Here is an 8,092-nt window from a genome sequence, read left to right on the forward strand (position 1 = left end):
TCCAAGCATCAACCTACTATTACAAATTGCCATCTTCAGTGCAGTTGCTTAGTTCACAGGTATCAGCATATATAGTTAGTCAGGGTGAGAATCCTTCCAATTAACTGCTAGATTTGAAAATCTGAAGATTCTCAGGATCATTGCTTTACCCATCTGGTACATATAACTGTATGGCTTTGCCTCTGTCATGTTTCCTAGCTCTTCTCCTTGCTCTCTCTTCATTGTATAGTACTCAAATTCTTACTTTCCTTTTAATTGTGTTATACCTTTCTATTTGTACTTTTTCTTTGGGTTCTTATACTAGGGAGACTATATGATATTTACACATGTATGTCTGTTTTATTTCACTTATGAGTGTATCTTCAAGTGGCATTCACTTCAATATAAAGCCTTCGAGTTTATCATTCTTTACAGCTGAGTAATATTCCCTTTTATAAAAATATCACATCTTTTTCATCCATTCCTCAGGTGATGGACATTTTGGTTCTTTCCAAGATTTGGCTATCACAAATTGTGCTGCTATAAACATACGTGCACATATATCACTATGATGTGATGTTTTCAGTTCCTCTGGAAAATTCCCATTGGGGGATAGCTGGTTTGAGTGGGATTTCCAGTCCTAGTTTTAAAAGGAGTCTCCACACTGATTTCCATAATGGTTGCACTAGTCTACATTCCCACCAGCAGTGGAAAAGAGTTCCTTTTTCCCCACAGCCTCTCCAACATTTGTTGCTGGTTGATTTCTTTGATAGCCATTCTTTCTGGGTTGAGATGGTATCTCAGTGTTGTTTTAATTTTCATTTCATGGGTGGCTAGTGATGAGGAGCATTTTTTAATATATTTATTCGCTTCTATAATTGCGTCCTCTGAGAAGTGTGTGTTCATCTTGGATGCCCATTTCTGGACTGGGTCCTTAAATTTTGGGGCCATAATGGTTTTTATTTCTTCATAAATTCTAGAGAGCAGACCTTTGTCTGAGTGCTTATTAGTTAAGGTTTTTCCAAATTTGTGGGTTGTCTTTTCATGCTGTTGGTAATTTATTTTGATGTGCAAAAACTTCTCACTAAAAGGAGGTCCCAGTTGTTAATTCTTTCAAGTATTACCCATGGGATTTGACTTTTATTTATGAACTCTTTGTCTACCCCTATGTCTTCAAGAGTTCCTCCTACTTTATCTTCCAGGAGATTTAGTGTTTCTGCTTTAATGTTTAGATCTTCAATCCATTTTGACTTTAGCTCAGTGCATGGTGATAGACCTGGGCAAAGTTTTAGTTTTTGGCATGTAGAGAGCCAGTTTTTCCAGCACCATTTGTTAAAGAGGCTGTCTTTCTTCCAGTAAGCATGTTTGGCCCCTTTGTCAAAGACAAGGTGGCTGAATGTGTTTGTAGTGGCTTCTGCATTTTCTAATCTATTCCATTGATCCTTAAGTCTATTTTGTTGCCAATAGCATGATGATTTTATCACAGTAGATTTATAGTATAATTTCAGGTCAGGAATTGTAATGCTGCCTGCCTTGCCTTTGTTGCCCAGGATTGCCTTTGCTATTCTAGGATTTTTCTGGTTCCAAATAAACTTTAGGAATGATTTCTCTAGGTTTGTGAGGTATGTTGGTGGTATTTTGATGGGGACTGCATTAAATCTATACAATTTTGGGAGTATGGCCATCTTCACAATGTTGGTTCCTCCTATCCAGAAGCAGGGAATATCTTTCCATTTTCTGAAATCCTCTATGATCTCTTTTTTCAGAGTACTGTAATTTTCATTGAATAGATCTTTAACTTCTTTAGTTAGATTATTTCCAATGTATTTCATTTCCCACAGTGTTATTGCAAAAGGTATTGTGTCTCTAATTTCCCTCTCAGTGTGTTTGTTATCTATGTAAAGGAATGCTATTAACTTTTGGGTATTGACTTTGTATCCTGCTATGTTCCTGAATTTGTGCATTAATTCTAGTAACCTCTTGGTAGAGTTTTTTGGGTCTTCCAATTGAAGTATCATGTCACCTGCAAATAATGATAATTTAACTTCTTTACCTATTCTTATTCCTTTTATTTCTCTCTGTTGTCTAATAGCTCTAGCTAATGATTCTAGAACTTTATTGAATAGGATTGGTTAGAGAGGAGTTTCTTATCTGGTACCAGATCAGAGATTAAAAGATTTCAGTTTTTCCCCATTTAGAATTATGTTAGCCATTGGGTTTTCATAGATAGCTTTTATCAGATTGAAGTAGAAACTGTCTATTCCAATTCTCTGTTGGACTTTAAACATGAATGAGTGTTGGACTTTATTTAAAGCCTTTTCTGCATCAATTGAGATGGTCATGTGGTTTTTAGATTTGCCTCTATTGATATAGTGTATTCCATTTATAGATTTGTGTATATTAAACCATTCTTGCATCCTTGGGGTGAATCCTACCTTGTAATGGTGAATAATCTTGATGATTTGCTGTATTTTATTTGCTAGGATTTTATTGAGGAATTTTTCATCTATGTTCATGAAGAAGATTGGCCTGTAGTTCTCCTTTTTAGTTGTGTCTTTCCCTGGTTTTGGTATCAGTATAATACTTGCCCCCAGAAACAATTCTGGGAGGATTGCTTCCTTTCAATTTCATGAAGAGTTTGAGGTGTATAGGGATTATATCTTCTGTAAATTTCTTGTAGATTTCAGCTGTGAATCCATCAGGACCTGAACTTCTCTTTGTTGGTAGGGTTTTTTTTTTAAATTAGATTTTGTATTTCACTGGCTGTTATTGGGTTATTGAGTGTCCTTTTATCTTCTTCATTCAGTATTGTTATCTTGTACCTTTCTAGGTATCTGTCCATTTCTTCTGTGTCTTCTATTCTGTGAAAGTAAAGATTCTCAAAGTAACAGTTCATAATCTTAATTTTCACTGGGTCTGTGGTAATTATACTCTTTTCATTCCTTATTGCTTGTATTTGAATTATTTATTTCCTCTTTTTGATGAGGTTAGCTAGGGGCTTATTAATTTTATTTAATCTTTCAAAGAACCAGCTTTTTGATTCATTAATTCTTCAAGCTATTTTCTTCATCTCGATTGAATCAATTTCTGCTCTAATCTTTATCATTTCTTCCCAGCTTTGGGCTTTAGGCTTGGTTTGCTCTTCTTCTTAGATGTTGGAGGTGCAGCATAGGAGTTTTTATCTGTTCCTATTCTGTTTTCCTAATGTGTGAGTTCACAGCTATAAATTTTTCTCTAAGAACTGCTTCCATTTAGTTTTGTCAGAGAAGGGTATTCCATAAAAATAAACTGCTTTCATTGAATCCCATGTATTCTGATAAGTTGTTCTTGAATTTTCATTGAATTGTAGACATTGTTTAATTACTTGTTTAATTTCATCTGGGATATATTGGTTACTGAGGAGGGTGTTGTTTAATTTCCATGTATTAATGGGGTTTTTCTGGTTCTTTGGTCATTTATTTCCAGTCTCATTGCACTGTGGTCAGATAATATGCACGTAATAATTTCTGTTTTCTTGCATATACTTAAGCATGACCCATGGAGCGGTGTGTGGTCTATTTTAGAAAATGACCCATGTGCAGCAGAGAAAATGTGTATACAGCTGTGTTTGGGTGGAAACTCTGTATACTCCACTAAATCCATTTGTTCCAAGATCTGGTTCAGTTCTGCTACTTATTTGCTAATTTTTTTGTCTGGTTGACCTATCTTTTGGGTATAAGGGGTTGTTAAATTCTCCTGTTAAGACTGTGGTATTGGATATTAGATTTTTCATGTCTATTAAGATTTGTCTTACACAGTTGGGTGCTCCCGTGTTTGGTGCATACATATTTATGAGTGTTACCTCTTCCTCTTGAATTTTTCCCCTAACCAATATAGAGTGGCCTATTTTGTTTGATCAATCTTGGTTTGAAGTTGAGACTGCCTGAGATCAGGATTGCTACCCCTTCTTTTTTCCGAGATATTGGGGCATGTGGTATTATTTTCCATGCTTTGACTTTCAGTCTCTGAATTTCTTTATAAGTTGTTTGTTTCTTGTATCCAGTATATTGTTGTAGTTTGCTTTCTCATTGACTCTGCCAGTCTATTTCTGCTAATTGGTGAATTGAGTCCATTTATACTGATGGTTATAATTGATATGTATTCACTTATGATTGGCATGTTACTTATCTCCTGTTGTTTACTCCTTTTTCTCTTGTGTTTAATTGTTTACCCTATTTAGTGCATTCCTTCCATTCTCATTCATGGAGTTCTGATCATTTTGGTCCCTCTCTAGAACATCTTTCAGTAGCCTGTGTAGGGTTGGCTTTGTCATCATGAAATTCTTTAGTAGTTCTTTGTCATGGAAGTATTTCACTTCTCTATCAAACTTGAAAGAGAGTTTTGAAGGGTATAGTAATCTGGGCTGGAAATTTTTCATAGAGGACTTGAAGTACTCTGCTCCATGCTCTTCTTGACTTCATGGTTTGTGAAGAGAAGTCTGCCATTATTCTGATGGGTTTTCCTTTAAATGTAATCTGTTTCTTTTCTCTACTGGCTTTCAGTATGTTGTTCTTGTGCTGGATTTCTGGGATCTTGACTATTTTATGTGTTGGTGTGTTTTTAATTGGGTTGATGTTATTTGGAGTTCTGTATGCTTTGGTTGCCAGAATATCAGATTGTTTCCCCATATTTCTGCTATCACTTCTGCCCATATACTTTTTATATCATTTGTATTGACTCCTTCTTTCTCATTGATGCCTATTAGTCTCACGTTGTTCATCTTTACATCGTCTTGCAGGTGATGAATTATTTTTTTCCTGCATCCTAGTTGTTTTTAAGAGATCTTTTCTTACCTTTTTACTAGCTGCACCAGCATCTTCAAGATCTGAAACTCTGTCTTCACTTTCACTCAAATGGTTTTGCAAGCTTGTGACTGAGATTTTAAGTTCCCCTATATCTCTTTGACTCTGCTTCATTTGATCTATTTCTTTCCTATATTACTCATTCGAGGTATACATCATTTTTCTAATCTTTATTTTTTCATCAGTGTCATCTTGAGAAGCAGTTATTAATTCTTTCATTATAGTTATCCTTTCTTTTTTTACTTCAGAGATTATTTCCAATCTGATTTCCTCTATATGTTTCTGCATTTGATTATTTACTTCAGACATTATTAATTCAGAGATTTCTTTATTTCAGAGGTTATTTCTGATCTGAGTTCCTCTATACCTTTCTGCAGGTGTTTCTTTCCTTCAGATGCTATTAATTCAGACATTTCAGCTCTGTGATTCCTAATTTCTTCTGTGCTAGTATCTTCTGCACTTGTTCTGGGAGGGCTTGGGGCCTGAGATTGCATTTTGCTCCTTCTCTTTGTCATTTTGTATAGCACTGTCCTCTGACCTTTGGTGTAGAGCTTTGGTGCAGTTATAACCTTAGCACCTACTGAAATTCTTAACCAAGGAAAAATATATGATTAAGGCAGTTATAGTTTTGTATTTACAAAACTACAATAAGGAACACTAATGATATTTAGCATATGACAAACTTTTGTCACTAGTGGGTTTGTATTTTAGACAGTAAGTGCAATCATTATGTCTATATAGCTAAGCAGATATTAAATTGGGAATTTGTATTTAAGTTAGTTCCACTAAGTTCTGTCTGATCGCCTCCCCTTGATGTATCTGGTGTCTTCCAGGCAGACTAGTTCACCCTGGTTATCTTTTGCCCCCTCTCTCAGTCTATAGAGAACGAGGGAGGAAGCTTTTATAGGTCTGAGTCTAGCAAAGTATCTCAGCTTACTGGGTGCAGATCTATGAAGTTTGAATTCATCCAGTTGTGTCTGGCTTGGGTTTAGCTGCTGTGCTCAGCTTCTTCCAGCTGCAGCCTTTGGAAGTGAACCTGTTGTGCCCCTGTGGCAAGACGTTCTGCTCTTGGATTAGCTGGGTGGTTCTGGCCCCTAGTCTCTCTGCAGGGACTTCAGCTGTAGAGTTTCACACCAGGCCTGTATGCCAGGCCTGGACTGGGTCTGGAGGGGTCCAGAGAGCAGAACAGAAGGACTCACTTACAAGTGGGCCTGGGCTGGGTCCAGAAGGATCCAACAGGCAAGGGGAAGTCCAGAAACTCTCCCATACACTTGTCGGGCCTGGGCTTGGGCTGTGTCTGGAGGGTTCCCCAGAGTGCAGAGGAAATTCTCACTCACACACCAGGCCTGGGCTGATTCTGGAGGGATTTGGAGGGATCCCAAGAGCATGACTGAAAGTCTCACTCACTTGCCAGGCTTGGGTTGGATCCGGAGAGGTCCAGCAGGTGCAGGGGAGTGCTGCAGATCTCTCACATGCTCGCTGGGCCTGTGCTTGGGCTGCGTCTCCACTAATAAAATTTTAAAGCATATTTAAAAAAATAAAATACTTTGGAATAAATTTAATCATGTAGGTAAAGACTATAAAACAGAAGCAACTGAAGAATACAGATAGAAATGAAAAGATATGTTGTGTTCGCAAATTGGAAGAATGTTACTTAAATGTTCACATTGTCCAAAACAATAAACAGATAGAGTACAATCTCTATTAAAGCCACATTGACATTCTTTACTGAAATAAAAACTAATAATTTTAAAATTGGTATGGAACCATAAAAGCCAAAGCAATTATGGGAAACAAAGAGCTGAAAGTATCACACTTTGATTTCAAAGGAAATTACACTGCAAAGATAGTAATCAAAATAGAATGGTTCTGGCATGAGACAAACATAGACCAATGCAACAGAATAGAATCCAGAAATAGCCCAACATGCGCTTTCAACTTTTTTTTTTTTTTTTTTTTTTTTTTTTTCAGAACTGGGGATTGAATTCAGACCCTTGTGCTTGCCAGGGAAGTGCTTATTCTACTGAGCCATCTCCCCAGCTCCTGCAGTTAATTTTTGACAGAGGCACCAACAGGCAACAATAGGAAAAGTGTCACCTCTTCAATATTTGGGAAACTGGATATTAACACCCAAAGGAATTAAATGGACACTGACTGTAGAACATACACCAAACCTAACTAAAAAATAAATAAAAGACTTGAACAAAATACCTGAAACCACAAAAATCCTACAAGAAAACACAGGAGGAAAACTCCTTGACATTGACCTTAGCAATGATTTTTTAAACATTACATTGAAAGAAAACTGTAAAAGCAAAAATAATGAAATGGCACCACATTAAACAAAAATGTTTATGCCTATCAAATGAACCAGTCAATAAAATGAAAAGGAAGCCTATAAATTATGAGAAAATATTTAAAAACCATATATCTGATAAGAAGTTAATACCTAAATTAAATTATATATAAAGACCTCACATAACTCCATTGCAGAAATATAACACAATTAAAATATTGACAAAGGACCTGAAGATACATTTCTTCAAAGATAAGCAAAACTAAGCAGGAAGTACATGAAAAGGTTAATGTCACTGCCATCATAGAAATGCAAATCAAGATCACAGTGCAATATCTCCTCATATATGCTAGGATGGCAGATAGATAGGTGAATAGATAGATAGATAGATAGACAGACAGACAGATAGATAGATAGATAGATAGATAGATAGATAGATAGACAGACAGACAGACAGACAGACAGACAGACAGACACAAGGGGATGGATCTCTTACAGTAAGGAAGTGGCCCAAGGGAACAAGGTGAGGAGTGAGGAAGAAGGGAAGGGGAAATGAGAAAAATAAAAATAGGCCATGTACAGGATCCTAATAATCCCAATTCATGTAAACATTATATGCCATAACATGAGCTAAGATAAGAAATATCAACAAGTATGGATGGTTAATATTTTTAAAAGGACTAACAAGTGTTGACAAAGGCATGGAGAAAAGGGTGCACTTGTGCACTGTTAGTGGAAATGAAGATTGATGCAACCATGACTGGGAACAGGAAGTAGGTTCTTCAAATTAGCACTACCATGTGAACCAGCTGTCATTCACCTGGGAATACACCAAAGAGGAAATGGAATCACTAACTGTATATTTGCACTCTTACTTGTACTGTATCACTATTCACCATTGCTAACCCATGGCAAGAATGAAGTATCTAACAATAGATAAATGAAGACATTGTACTATATGTACACGCAAAGTGTA

The sequence above is a fragment of the Octodon degus genome, unplaced genomic scaffold (assembly GCF_000260255.1).
Source record: "Octodon degus isolate 3935 unplaced genomic scaffold, OctDeg1.0 scaffold00048, whole genome shotgun sequence".
Classification (NCBI taxonomy): Eukaryota; Metazoa; Chordata; class Mammalia; order Rodentia; family Octodontidae; genus Octodon; species Octodon degus.